Source organism: Myxocyprinus asiaticus, chromosome 41, assembly GCF_019703515.2.
Source record: "Myxocyprinus asiaticus isolate MX2 ecotype Aquarium Trade chromosome 41, UBuf_Myxa_2, whole genome shotgun sequence".
NCBI classification, from domain to species: Eukaryota; Metazoa; Chordata; class Actinopteri; order Cypriniformes; family Catostomidae; genus Myxocyprinus; species Myxocyprinus asiaticus.
This window is the reverse complement of record NC_059384.1, coordinates 10,715,468-10,732,018: the sequence shown is the minus strand read 5'-3', so window position 1 is coordinate 10,732,018 and position 16,551 is coordinate 10,715,468.

Below are 16,551 nucleotides of genomic sequence, written 5' to 3'. Positions count from 1 at the left end.
AAGTCTCAAAAGTGGCAAAGCTGGAGTAGGTAAGAGCAGATGGCGATGAATGAGCATTTTAATGGGTGTGGACGGGACCACTCAACTGCCAGTGGCATTCTGGTAAAGGACAGGCTCCATGACACACATACTGTAGACACAAACACATCTACACAAACTAACAGTGCAACAGAGATTTACACCTTTGTTGTGCCTCAAAAACACAGCCATCTATGGAATAAATAAAAAGGGTAGTATCATCTCAAATTAAACATTAACTATATTTTATCCTATTTGAAAGCATTCAGTTTTTTAGTTAAGAGAAATTTTTCAAAAGTACATTTGTTTTGTTTGGTGTTCCCGCTAGCTTTAGCATGTTAGCTAACCTGGAGCCAAGTTCGATATGAGTTTCCAAAAATGTTTTTTTATATATTTCAAGGGATTACACAACGTGAGGTGATGGCAAAATATTCAACTCCCATTTACAAGTGTTGTCTTTTCCACAGAAATATCTGTAGTTGCCGCAACCACCATCTTGGCTGCGTCCGAAAGCTAAGGCAGCTTACTTGATACCACAGCGACCAGTCAGTCAAAGTCTTCACTGAAAGCGATTTGCATATGAAGGCACCTCGTAACAATGCTGGTTACACAGCTTTTCAAGGCACCATAACATCATGTCTAATGATCCAAAACTATTTCAAGTGAGCTTTAGACATAACCAAGCAAACATTTAGTAACTACAATGCTAATTTGTCACTAGAAATGGAGTCTGAAGTTGAAAAAAAAATTAAAAATAAATAAAAACTGGACCTTTAATATAAAACGTACCTTTATAAATTAATTACTGCTGAGACAGGATGTAATTAGCAAATATTGAGTTTGTGCGTGCCTTTATGCCAACCTGCCTTCCTGCCTATGTATACAGCCTAAAAAGCAGCAATTTTCATCTTTTAGACGCAGCCCTTGACAATTTTTTTTATTTGTCAGGCCAGGACTGCAGCTTAATAAACCCTACCCCTCCGCTACAAAAGGAAATCTGTGACCAAATGCAAAAAGTGTCCAACATTCCACACTTCTGTTTTTTATTTCTTTATTATTATTATTTAAATTACATCATCTAGGTGCTCGTAGAACACTACGTCTAGTTGCATTTTTCAGTGTGAAGGCACTTATTGCACTACTTGTTCTACAACATGGCCAGAATATTGCAGAAGTGTGCGATTTGGGACGCACTAAATTTCTTGTTGAATCATGAAAAAAATGGCAGTGACCTCTACAGATAAAGGTAGTTTTTACGTGAACACACCATAGATATTGTAGCATTTTTCATACTGACCACGCATACTGACCTTGGAATTGTCATGTGTATGAAAACACATATTTAGGAAGAAATCAGGTATCCTAACACATCGACAGAGGCTGAAACCAATGATAAAACAAGTGTATGAATCTATGATAGATTTTATGCACACATGCACTAGATTGTTTGTACTCTGGCTTTCAAATCCAATAATGTTTGCGACAGCAATCAGCAACCAAGCCCACAGTTTGATTGTTTTCAGATACGTATATGCAGGGCACGCGTTGACACAAGTGTAACAGTGCCCCCTATCGGGATCTGACTGCACTGCATGCTGCTCACTGTTATGGAACTATTCGTTTCCATCTAACTGTCCAGTCTCTCCCCTTATGGCTTTGTGGTCCAGCAGGCATTATAGATCACCCTTCACTGTACACAACCACACTGAATGGAGGTCACATCCATCATGTGAGACCCAGCATGACCTTGAGATCTGGCTTTCTGGTCTGGGATTAATCAGCTGTCCTTACTGACCTGTTGGTCACCAGAGAGGTTTCTACACATTCCATTGTTTGCTATCTACAGATGAAGACACTCATGACCACAGTCTGAGAAAAAAAACAAATGTTCTATGATTCACAGCCAATGACCCCATCCAATTCCATTTTTCACTAGCTCGTAATTTAACAGAGCCAGGAAAGGAAAGGATAGACATACACAGGGGGAGCCCATGCAAATACTGCCACTGTGATTTGGAGAGTGTTACTATTTTGCTGCAGTGCTGATGACAACAGTTTTCACTAGAGTTTTCACAGGCTGAGGAACATTGCAATGTGAGTTAGATGACTAGGATGAGACTCAGGTTTTAGCAGGTGTGCAGCATTCATAAGCTTCCCATATAAATTCAACAGTCCAGTCCAGAGTCACTGTGGGAAAGCATTTGGATAAGAGATGAGTTTAGGTGTGTGGATGAGTATCTTCATCCACACACACACACACACACATGTTGGTGCAGCTATCATTAAGAGGACTCTCCATAGACATAATGATTTTTATACTGTACAAACTATAGACTCTATCCCCTAACCCTAACCCTAAACCTAACCCTCACAAAAAAACTTTCTGCATTATTACATTTTCAATAAAACATCATTTAGTATGTTTTTTAAGTGATTTAATTTATGGGGATACTATAAATGTCCTCATAAACCACATTTATAGCATAATACCCTTGTAATTACCAGTTTGTAACCTAAAAAAAGGTCCTCTTAAACCACTTAAACCTGCCCACACACACACACACACACACACACTTACTAAGTTATCTAAATGGACATTTTACCAGAGATTTATAAATATAATTACTGTTTACTAACCCAAAACATAACTTTTTGCATTATAGAATTAAAAAATTAGTTAATTAATTAATTAAAAACTATATTTGCCTTAATATATGAACTTAAGGTGTCTCTGAATGTCCCTAAAGGAGTTTTGTCAGATTTAGTTCAGTTTTAGGGTCAATAACGTTCCCAAACTATAGCTAAGATGTAAATATGCACACACACATACACACACGTCTCTTTGTCTATCATGGTAGTGTCATGGTGAATTTCCATTGATGACTATTGTTTTTATACTGAGCTAATCATAATGTCTATCCCTTAACCCTAAACCTTTGCTCTTTTTTTTTTTTTCAGATTGACAAAGTCATAAATTAGTATGTTTATTAAGACATATTCCTCATGAGGACCGTTGGCTTGTCTCTACCATGTAATTTCAGGTTTTAGTATCCATGTGGGGACATTTGGTCCCCACGATGTACTGTAGTCAAAACCTGAACCACACACACACACACACACACACACACACACACACACACACTGTGGGCCTCACAATGTAGTAGGGCTTGCATGGCTAATCATTTTTACTAATCGACTGACTGTCCAGAAAATTAGCCAAGTAGTTAATTGGCTGGTCAATGTTAATGAAGGTTGCATCAACCTAAATTGGTCTGCTATTTCCCATATATTAAAAACATTACATTTCGACTAGTGGCAAACTGACCGACTATCCGAGCAGTCAACTGATCGGTGCAGCCCCTACAATGTAGTTGAAACCGAAACACACACACAAACACATACACGCATATACACTCAGGTCAGTGCCTCAGGTTTGCCAGATTATAATCAACCACATTTTTAGGGATAAAGTTAAGGAAGTTTGACAGGTTCATTATGAACAACAGACACAGATAGAATATACTTGTTGTATCCAGAGAGGCATAAGAGTTCATTTGGCCAGAACTGAGTCCTCCTTTGGCTTGTGTTGGGCAGGAGATGAAAGGCTGATGCCAAGCCAGAGAACAAAGGTTTTAGCCAAACAGACAAAGAGAAAAAAAAATGCTGCATCCTATCACCTATTAATTTCTGTATCTAATACTGCATACAGTAGAACATATAATCCAATGTTAGATCCATAGTCTCAAAAATAGGTTGAAAATCAAAAGGATGTTTACATCTGAAGTACTTGTCCTTGCAAAACTCACTGCCACGATGCAAGGGTGTACTGAGAGGTAACTAGGTCATGTCTAGGTGGCTGCTAGGATGTTCTGGTGGTTGCTAAGTGGTTGCTTACTAGCCCAAGTCAAAAGTGCCCACCCCTATGTCTCTATGATATTCCAATTAGTAGCAAGCACAATAAGCAAATAACAACTACACAGATGAATACCTGAAAGTGTCTGCTGCCAGGATGTGGCATGTGAAAGACACAGTAATATACCACTAAAGTGTGTAGTGCTATCAGTCAATGCCAGTTTGCTTGAGTTCTACCACCATTAATTGTGATTGTTATATACACCGATGAGCCAAAACATTATGACCACTCCCAGTTGAGGCAAATAACATTGATCGTCTCCTAACAAGGCCACAAGTCAAGGTCTGGGTAGATTAGACGGTAAGGAACAATCAGTTCTCATAGTCAACATGTTGAATGCAGGAGAAATGAGCAGGAGTAAAGACCTGAGTGACTTTAACAAGGGTCAAATGGCCAGACGACTGGGTCAGATCATCTCTGAAACGGCAAGGCTTGTGGGGTGCTCCAGGACAGCAGTGGTGAGTACCTATTGACAGTGGTCTGAGGAGGGACAAACCACAAACCGGTGACTGGGTGTTGGATGCCCTAGGCACATCGATGATCAAGGGCAACGAAGGATATCCCGTCTGGTCTGAACCGACAGAAGGTCTACTGTGGCATAAGTCAAAGAAAATTTTAATGATGGTTACGGGAGGAATGTGTCACAACACAGTGCACTGCACCTTGCTATGTATGGGGCTGCGTAGCCACAGACCGGTCAGAGTGCCAATGATGACCCCTGTCCACCGGCGAAAGCACCTACATTGGGCACGCATATGTCGGAGCTGGACCTTGGAGCAGTGAAGAAGGTCGCCTGGTCCGATGAGTCCCGTTTTCTTTTACATCACGTGGACGGCCGTGAACATGCGCACCGCTTACCTGGGGAAGCGATGGCACCAGGATGCTTTGTGGTATGGAGTTTGTTGCTCTGGGCAATGTTCTGCTAGGAAACCCTGGGTCAAGCCATTCTTGAGGATGTCAATTTGGCATGTGACACCTACCTAAACATCGTTTCAGACCAGTTACATCCCTTCATGGCAATGGTATTCCCTGACGGCAGTGGCCTCATTCAGCAGGATAATGCGCTCTGCCACACTGCACAAATTGTTTGGGAATGGTTTGAGGAACATGACAAAGAGTTCAAGATGTTGCCCTGCCCTCCAAATTCCCCAGATCTCAATCCGATTGAGTATCTGTGGGATGTGCTGGACCAATAAAGTCCAATCCATAGTGGTTCCACCTCGCAGCTTACAGGCCTTGAAGAATCTGCTGCTAATATCTTGATGTCAGATACCACATTACACCTTCAGGGTTTTGCAGAGTCCATGCCTTGGTGGGTCAGCACTGTTTTGGCGGCACGCAGTGGACCAACAGCATATTAGGCATGTGTTTATAATGCTTTGGCTCATCTGTGTATATCCTAAATATATCCAATTGTCATAGACACAGACAGGCATACAGACAGACAGACAGATATAAATCTACACTCACTTAACACTTTATGAGGAACACTATGGTCCTAATAAAGTGCCCGACGTGGTCTTCTGCTGTTGTAGCACATCCGCCTCAAGGTTTAACATGTTTGCATGCTGAGATGCTATTCTGCTCACTACAATCCCTTACAAAAAATCTAAACTAGCCACTCGTTATTTTCACATGCAAATGATCTTATGAGTCGCCACAAAGTTTTGCCAGAAGTTTGCAGCTCTTCACCGATAGTGGTGAACCTCCAGCAAACCATTGGTAACAATGGACAAATGGATTTGAAGAGAACTCTCAATTTTTGTAAGGGTTTGTACAGAGTGGTTATCTGAGTTACCATAGCCTTTCTGTCAGCTCAAACCAGTCTGGCCATTCTTCATTGACCTCTCTCATCAACAAGGCGTCTTATCTCTGTATCCATTGCCCTTCCTTTGTCAGTTAGAGTATCTGTGTCCCCATGTTAAAAATGATCTTTTGATGGTATGGCTCTATGATAAGGATTTCATCTTATGAAGCCTAAATAATGGCAGTCATGTGCGCACTGGGATTCCTTACTCACTCTGTTCTCATCCTGTGTGGAACCTTCAGGCTGAATAAAATTAAAATTAAGATGAACAATATTTTGCGTTACCAGCGCTCAAAGGGTAACAGATAATAGTGTTTGGAGGAGGATAACTGGATAAATGTCTCATCAGTCACTCTTAATCCTTCAAAATATACATCTCCTAAAACAAAAACCATTCACCCTTAATTTATCATCAATGTTGACTCTTCAAAGTTGACCTCTTTCTATGATTGATTAAATGAGTTATTTGCTGCTTGCTTAGTAAGAGCTGATCAAAATGTAACTGACTTCCTGCATGAGTCAGACCCAACAGATGGTAGGAAGAACAAATCAAGCACTACTTTCTGCAGTAAGAGCATTGTTTCAGTCAGCCGCATGGGTTATTAAACAGTAAATTAATTTACAGATATTTTTGTCTTGGATAGTCTGTCTTCATCTTGTTATACAGGCCTGTATTGTTGATCTTTATTCAAGTGTCTCATTAAACAATACAGTAAAATTGAATCAGACATCAGTGAGTACAGCTACTGTATATGATTTATTGTATGCTTCAACAAAATCACATCTACTTCATTACACATGCTTTGAAATAAACTACCGACTGTGATCTTGTGAAGTTAATGGTGTATTTTGATCAAATTCAGTAGTTGCGCCTAAAGCAGACATGTAAGTGTACATACATGTACATGTGCACACAGCAACATAAAACATGATGCTAACAAGATAACATGGATCATCAGGTTTTGCACAAACCTGTACATTCATGCCAACAAGTGCATGCTGCCATTAAAGCAAAAGGGAGAATTTTCCCAGTAAATGTAACGTGAATTCCCTCATTCTGACTTCCAAGTATTTGCTTATATCCTTTCCAAGCAACAGAAAAAAAGAAAAATAAACTACAGAAAAGGCCTTTGCTTCAAGTTGTCAGTAACATGGAGAAGTGTTTGTAAAAGAGAACAGAGAAAGAATGAAGGATAGAATGAAAGTTGAAGACAAAGAGAGCTGAATAATGCAGAGGCTAAACCTTATAAAGGTGTTTATAAAGGAACAGATCTAACGTGTTTGATATACATCAGGCCATGTATAAACCTCAGTCCGAGTGTGAAGTGTTGGCTGTTCTTTACCCAAATGTCAGAGGAAGGTCCATCAATGCAAATAACTTTCCAACTGAGCCCTTGTCCATGGCCTTGCTCTCCCAAACCCATAACTGCTCGTTACTGTTAACGCAAACAGCCACATCTGCTCAATCTTTCATCTTCTAAATAAACAACCAAGGCATCACAACACATCTCAAAATGTAGATATAACATTGCTCTCATAGTGTGCCCTCATTATGAGGGCATACAGACATACTCTAACACATTAAATATTAATGCATGTATTGGAAGGGGACAAACACACTTAATGGACAATACAGGGCTGTTTGAATTATTCATTAAGTATGTGTTAGGGTTCTTGCAGTGCACTTGAATATGAACAGACAAACACTTCTTCTTTGTCTCTGCCTCTCTAAGTGGACTTATTATGTGGTGGCAAAAGCACACCTAGGGGCTTGCAAAGATTTATCACAAAAGTTCAGTTTCAGCAGATCGATAATTCATTTTCCTCCTGCTCCCTTTATTTTTAGTACTGTATATCTCTCCCTTTGTTGTCTACATATATAGTGTTCTGAAGATCACACCAACTGCAAACTTTTTTGGGGGTTTTTCACTGTTTATTTATTTTTTTGATTGGATAGTAGAAGGATATGAAAGGGACATGAGGGGGAGACGAGGGAAAAGGCAATATGACATACTGCAATTCCAGCATGAGTGTTCTGTTGTAAGCTACTGCCTGCATAGGCTCATAATAATTTGGAAAGAGAAAGTTTGAGAATAACTTTGCTCATACAAAAATGTCTGATTTTATTGCCTTACAGACCAACCAATCAACAAACAAAATATGTAATCGAAGCAATGCAGGGATAACATTTTCGCTAGCCTCCCTTCCAACACTTTAAGAAAGGAAATGTCTGTGAACATATTTGGTTACTGTAACAAAGTTCAATGAATGAGGAAGCAGGAGACAGTGATTCCAACTCAGGTATGTCACTCTTTATTCTTATCAACACAAACACATTCACATCAGGCATAACGGTGAAGCTTCAAAGGGCAAAACAAACATGGCAATGGCCAACACGCCAAACATGGCAATGGCCAAAACGGGCAAACACGGCAATGGCCAACACGCCAACACACACACACAAACATATACACACACACACACACAGCTTTGTGGAGTCTGTTTATCTCACTCCCACTTTATAGACTGGGCACCTTTTTATTTCCCCCGTCTCTCATTGCGAACATAGAAACAGTAATTACCAGCAATTCATCTCAGGTGAAAACCCTTACCGCTTCCTCTCTCCCCAGACGAACGCTCGACCACGCCCTCGCCTCCACAGTTACTCATTCCATATTTAGGCATTTATGCAGTACAATGACTAAAGAAGCCTATTTGAATAACCTTCCCTTGTCTCATTCCAAACCTTGATGCTTTCTTTCTTCCGGGGTACACAAAAGTCATTTTCCTATTAAAATCATAGTTAGGTGTAGTTTTGGGGTTTGCGTTAGTGGTTAAACTAAGGGTAAAATGTAATAAAACATTTTATTGGTTCATTTCTTTTTATTTATTTTTTCAATGGGAGTAAAAGTTTTTGTTTCATTTTTGTTCGAGCCAACTTCTTAGGATTTTGCCATCTCGTACATTTATGATGACTTGTCATGAGACCTACACTCACTAGCCCATCCATCTTGAAGTTCTACGTGTTGTGCATTCTGAGATGCTATTCTGCTCACTACAATCATACAGAGTGGTGATCTGAGTTACCGAAGCCTTTCTGTCGGCTAGAACCAGTCTGGCCATTCTCCGTTGACTTCTCTCATCAACAAGGAGTTTCCATCTGCAGAACTGCCACTCACTGGATGTTTTTTTTTGTTTTTGGCACCATTCTGAGTAAACTCTAGAGACTGTTGCATGTAAAAGTCCCAGGAGATCAGCAGTTACAGACATACTCAAACCAACCCGCCTGGCACCAACAACAATGCCACAGTCGTAATAACTGAGATCACATTTTTTTCCCAATTCTGATTGTTGATGTGAGCATTAACTGAAGCACATGACTCGTATCTGCATGATTTTATGCATTGTACTGCTGCCACACAATTGGCTGATTAAATAATTGCATGAATAAGTAGGTGTACAGGTGTTCCTTATAAAGTGCTCAGTGAGTGTAGTTTATTAAAACTATTAGAACTAAACTACATTTATTATAAATACTTCTCAGTATTAAACTAAATATATGTATAATTGGCATTTCATAAGAGGATGCATTTGATTCCTTAAAATGCTGTCTAGTTAGGCAGCTCACAAAGCTATAGAACCGGGCAAATGTGTCTGGAGCACATGTACTAACTGGTAGGTCATGGCTCCAACCTCTATGAAAGTTAATAAATGTTGTCTCAAAGGACACACAGGCACATCAACTACCTATTTTCCCAGGTGATTTCTCTCTTTGGACCTGTCCCTCACCATTTGACTAACACACTTCAGTGCTTTGGCTCCTCATATGGAATTTAAACTCTAAATGGAGATGCCATATTAATGCAGTCTCTTTGAGACTGAAATTCAGAGTAGAAATTCAATGTAGGGTTGAGAGTCAAAAGACATGAAAGTGCCTCTAATAAGCAGTACCTCACTTTGGGAGCATGATTAGGAGGTCTGAATATAAAACACAGCAAGAAGACCTCCAGAAAAATAGAAGGAAAAGAGAAAGAAAGAAACGGAAGTGAGGTTCTTTGTATTCTTTTCATGTCCACAGACAAAACCCTAGGGGAGCTTTGCAATCCCGTTGTCTAATGTAGCACAACAAATTCAACCCAGTATAATGCAAGCTAAGCAGAAAGCGCTGATTCCAGAAGACTTTTCTTTTCGTTTTCAATGTCAATGAGGTAGATTTTAAAATGCATGGGAAAAGACAAAGAATGATTTCAAGGGCAATTGTAATCACTATTGTGGAGCTTGCGTCCGTTAAAGGGACAGTTCACCCAAAAATGAAAAATCTGTAATAATGTACTCACCACCAACAGTTTCTAGCACTAAAAAAACTTAAGTTCTCGCATGAACACACATGCCACTGTGAACAAACTGTCATTGTGCTCATGAACGTGCAATGGGTGTCAAGATTTTAACTGAAAAATTACGTTCATTTTGTGTTCATCGTATACCTTCGGAAGACTTGGAATATGACGAACGAGTCTTATGGACTACTTCTATTATGATTTTAGGTCCTTTTTAAGCTTTAAAGTGAGTCACTTTCAACTATCATCATATTGAAAAGACAGACAGGCATATTCATTAAAGGGATAGTTCACCCAAAAATGAAAATTCTCTCATCATTTACTCAGCTGTATGCCATCCCAGATGTGTATGACTTTTCTTCTGCTGAACACAAACAAAATTTTTTTAGAAGAATTTCTCAGATCTGTAGGTCCATACAAGGCAAGTGTATGGTGGCCAGAAATTTGAAGGTACATAAAAGCATTTAAAGGCAGCATAAAAGTAACCCATATGACTCCAGTAGTTAAATAATGTAATGAAGAGGTGATCTGCACTCCGATAGTAAACTATTAATGTTTTTATTCCATGACTTTTAAAGGGGAAACAGACACAGATGTTTCTGCACACAGGCCTTCCTCAATGTGTAAAACAATCAACATATTCACCCTCTTTGTATATACAAACCACATCTCTGTAGATACATCATATGACTTTACGTATTCAATCTTGTTCTGTCACAAGATAGAATCAGTTAAACGATCACCAGGTGCTAACAATAAAAGACACACAATTTACTCTCAATACAGTTTACCAACTCAGATACATCTGAATGCAAATTCATAACATCACCACATATCATACACAAGCATTGCAAAATATACATGATTTTTTTATTATCACTAAACAAGAACAGTCAAATGTGAAAGATCCAATCATTAAAACATCAGGGATACACCATCTTTAATCAATGTTAGTGTTTACACTTTGAATTTATGTTGATGTCCTATGCCAAAGAATAAATATCATCAATGGAATGTTTAATTATAATTTGATCAAAGGAAAATCGATGGGTCTAGTTCTTCATTCAGATCATTCAAAGCTAGTGCTTTGAGTGTATAAATCCAAAAAACATTTTAACAATTCATTATTTAAATTGCCTCCTCTACGAGATCTTTGAACTTCCTCTGTCCCTATGCATTCCAATCGTTTAATGCTATGACCCATCTCATTAAAATGTCTTGCTACTGGAGACGTTATATCTTGCCGTCTGAAGTTGACTTATGTTCATTAATCCTAAGTTTTAGTCGTCGTAGCGATTTACAGATATATATATTTTTGGCAAGGGCATCTTAACATATAAATTACATTTTGAGTTGTACAGGTTATCAATGAATTGATCTTATAATATTTGTTTGTAAAAGGACATATAAACTTTTTACATTTTATTACGTTTTGGCAGGCAGTGGTGTGGTATAGAGACATATTCAATTTTAACATAGTTAAAATTCTCCTCCCTGCCCAATAGGTGGCAATATGCACGAAGGATGCCAATTGCAAAAACAAAGCAAGAAGAATCTGAAAGTGAAATTGGAGACTTAATTATTGATCTGTTTCTCATCCACACCTTTTGTGTTCCACATAAGTACGCCATAGAGGTTTGAAACTAAATGAGGGTGAGTAAATTCTGAAACAATTTTCTTTTTTAGGTGAACTACACCAAGTAAAATCCACTATTAAAAACATCTAGATGTTTACCAGTTTAATCTGCCAATAATGACTGTCTGAAACAGATCAAATTTGTTACTGAAGATATTTTAGAGTTCTCTATTGCTTAGTCATTTTTAAATTCTCTTTGAACAGCATTTGTCTTAAAAAGTTTAACTTACCAGAAGCCGAAAATGGTTCCGTTGTCATCTGTTACCTTTAGATGTCATCTATCAAAGGCTTTTGTGTGATATTTATTACTTTCGGAATATTATCAAAAGGGCATTCAACTAACGTTCCCAGTGAATGGGGTTTTACAATCTCTCCTTTCCCTGTCACTATTCCAGAGGGTTTTAGGTTATTACACCAGCTAAAAATTGCCACAGCCCATATAGGCCAATCCAGATAGTGCTGAGTGTCAGTATAAGTGAAAGGAGGAGGAAAGTAATAGACATATCAGTGGGGTAAAAGATGAAATATGTAGGACAGCGATAGTTGCTATTATGGTTTATAATTGTGGATCCTAATTCTTAAGCCTCTCTGGGAAGGACAGGGCTGGCATCCTGTTTTCTCTCTCTCTCTCTCTCTCTCTCTCTCTCTCTCTCTCTCTCTCTCTCTCTCTCTCTCTCTCTCTTCATTTAGAGCAGTCACATTAAATTTCTCTCTTAGTAATCTGCAGACACAATGGGTCCCCATTAACATGTCACAGCTGGAGATCTGGGCGTTCACATGATTGAGCGATCTTTGAAAAGCGAGAAAATTCTGCAGATCTAAAGCCACCACTGAGATAACAAGGCACAGGGCTCAAGATGTTTCATGATAGGTTCTATGAAAGCCGATAGATAACCCTGAAAATGTCATGACTGATTTAACTGGTTATAACATTCAAAAGTCTACTTGAGAGTCTACTTTTGAAATGCTTCTATTTTACACTCTTTCATAATAAATAAACAGTCATTAAAAATTATACTATCATCATAACATCATTTAAGTAAATGGTTCCGAAATTTACATTAATTTCATAAGTTCTTAGTATTTGGTCCCTTTTGCTTTAATGGGAGCATATACACTCAAACTGGCATCACAGAAATTCTGAAATTCTTTTACATTGTTTAACCTCTTATTCAAATCGATACATGTATGCTGACAATATAATTTGTAATGAAAATATTTTTATTAAATAACAAAAGCTTTTTCACTTGTGGACTCCCCATAGTATGTGCGAGTCTGTTGTAATAATCTATTTCCCCAACCTCCGTTCTTTTTGTTGATAAATACTTTTGTTTGTTAAACAATAATATTGGTAATGCAACCTATCACAGCGGCGAGCTCAGCTCGGCTGCGTGTAAATCTAGTCATTAAGCCAGACAGCATGTTCTGCCAAACTGATATGTGCCATTAATCAGAATTTTTATTAAACAGATGGAGGCCCAATCATAAATCCAAGCCCTGAAAGCTTCATAAAAAAAAAAAAAAAAAAAAAAAATTAAATAACAAGCTCCTCTTTCTCTGTGATAGGTCCATTACCCCATCTTCCCATTATACAGAGATACACGCAATACAAAAGAGGTGTTTAAAATTCAGACGTGTATTTCAATAGCACTAGTCCCTATTGCAATAATCAGCTCAGTAAATATTTTAGCCAAATTTTCCATTTACACTGTCAGACTTCTCACGAGAAGCAACATGAGACTTAATAAAAAAAAGTACATGATTTTATTATGAGAGAAGAGAGAGACCATGTAGTGATTTGAGAGGCATGAAACTTACACTGATACAGTGGCTCTAAAATGTATATGCACATTTAAGCCACACTGTCTTGCATTATATAAGCGCCAATATATAGCATATTTTTAGATTTCAATAGATATATTATTCAAAATGAAGACAAACGATTAGACACCTTTTGGTTGTCAAAGTCAATTATAACATGCAATTATACAGTTTAGTGGTCATAATTATATAAAAAAATATTTGACCGCAGAATGTTAAAAATTATCAACCAGAATCAAGTATTCAAGGGAGCCATGATAATGCATGATGTTTCAAGAAATTAAAAGGATTATGAGTGACTCCAGCCAGATCTCCTAAGCAACCAAATTGACCCGGTTGCTAGGGAGGGTAGAGTCACATGGGGTAACCTCCTCGTGGTCGCGATTAGTGGTTCTCACTCTCATTGGGGCGCGTGGTGAGTTGTGCGTGGATTACAGAGAGTAGCATGAGCCTCCACATGCTGTGAGTCTCTGCGGTGTCATGCACAGCGTGCCACATGACAAGATGCGTGGATTGACTGTCTCAGAAGCGGAGGCAACTGAGACTTGTCCTCTGCCACCCGGATTGAGCCGCGTGAATTGGACATTTCAAATTGGGGAGAAAAAAAAAAGAAATTAATAGGATTAAATTGAAGTATCAATTTATATTTCAAACAGAAATTCTTAGTATTCTGTATGTCTGCCTCAGGTGCATTTATATTATGTGACAGCTGGACGACAGGTGGTTGTCAGGCTACAAGTTTACAGTCTTTCAACCTCAGTTCTGTAAATGTTGATGGCTGAATTAGCCTTTTGTCAGTATTTCTTTATTATGCTTTGGATAATTAAGAATTTATGCTGGAATACAGTGATATTTAAAATCTCATTGTACAATTTGTATAATTAATCAACAAAAATTAGATAATGATTTCTCATTATCAACCAGGTGGTGTTATTTGCTTTTGCCATGTCTGCTTTGGCAGAGTAGGCTATACAAATCTTCCTGACTTAACTCAATGACTCTTTATACAAATAAATTAATGCATCAATTCAAAATAGCATTTGAAATTCTATACAAATCTCAGATTTAATTTGTCATTTGCAAGTCTGTTTATTTGTCGATCAAAACAGATACACTTGCATCATACTTTGGCTCTCAGAAATGTATGATGCAACAGCACCATCTACCGAGAAAATATTTACATTTTACTGGACCGTGTGAAAGCGTTCCTGAAATGAATCTTTATTGCTAGACTGTGTATAAACTCAAACCAGCCAAACATTAATAATATCATTGTTGGGAAGAAATATGCAAGTGCATGTCATGGCTTCTTAAGTAGGCATCATAAAGTGGTATCACCATATATAGAAATAAACTTAATGTAAACTGCACGTAAACCAAACCAAGTGGTCTAAGATATCCAAAAAAGATGGATATCTGCCCTAAATATCTATACACATTGTACAGTATGTTTCACAGCAGGGGCATTTGTAGGCTCTCATCATTACTGGGGAGTCTGGTGCCCATCAAGTACACAATCTATTGTACCATGATGTTGTAGGGGGTTCTGGTGGCATGCTCCCACAAGACATTTTTTTTTTTACTTATTCATTATTATTATTATTATTATTTTCAAAAGCAGCACCAAAGTATTAATTTCTGGTGAATTTAGGAGCATCATTTCTTGAGTAGCCTACATATATCGTGTAGCATTAATGAAACTATGGACTAAAACATATTGACACCTTTTCACTTTACACCGCACAAGTTCAAGTTTATCAAAGTTACCTTCCTCAAAAGACTGCTGTGGCAGTATCATGACAAAGTGGTACAATATGTTAAAACCTTGTTTTTTTTTTTTTTTTTTATAATATATCATGGTATTTATGTGGTAGGCTACTCCAAGGAACATGTCCAATAAACATGGTATTGGCTTGGTAATATTTTAGTACTTTCATGAAAAGTTGGTATTTTTATGCACTTTTATTTAGAAAATGTCTTTACCTGCAGTAGACGATCTCCGCTCTGTTGGTCCTTTCAATGCAAGTGAATGAATCACATAGAGGAAACATAAAAGTAGGCCTAATCCTAATTCACTCCTAATCCTGACTCCAGTGGTTAAATCCATATCTTTAAGCTTTATGATAGGTATGGGAGAGAAACAGAACAATATTTAAGTCATTTTTTACTCTAAATATTCTCTTTCACTTTCAGATGTGAAACTAAACAGGCACCACATGTGACTTTTAGATGTAAAAGTGAAAGTGGAGATTTAGGGAAAAAAAACAAAAAACATTTTGATTCTCACCCACACCTATTATATTGCTTCTGAAGATGTAGATTTAACCACTGGAGTCATATAGATTACTTTTATGTTTCCTTTATGTGATTTTTGGAGCTGATCACCATTCACTTGCATTCTGAGGACCTACAGAGTTGAGATATTCTTCTAAAAACCGTTGTTTGTGTTCTGCAGAAAAAAGATAGTCATACCGTGGCATGAGGGTGAGTAAATGATGAGAGAATTTTCATTTTTGGGTGAACTATCCCTGTGGTGAAGCCAGTTTTCTCATTTTGACAATGACAAGACCGTGAGTGGGACATTTAGTCTGTATTATTAAACAATGCAAACATTTTGTGTTAAAATGTTTTAAGTGCTGAAAAGCACTCATTTCATTTTTCTTTAAATGAATCTAGGATTTACAAGGCCCACCAGAAGAGTTGGGACAGCATACAAGAAAAGATCTGTTAAAATTTGTTTTGTTGCTTATGTTGATGTTAATGTTGTTCATAAAGTAGTTATAAGAGTTCTGCAATCAGTTCTAAGAGTTCTAAGTTAAATTGCCATAAAAAGTTAATGACCAACATCTGAATTTAATGAAAAGTTAGTGAAAAGTTGATTTGCCATACAAACATTTAGGGCTCATTTTCAGATGTATAATCGCCTTAAATTGACTTCTAAATGATTGCCTCTTATTTTATTGTTGTTTTTTTGTTTATTTTGTTCCATCCCACAATGTGAAGTTTGAGTTATGTTAAT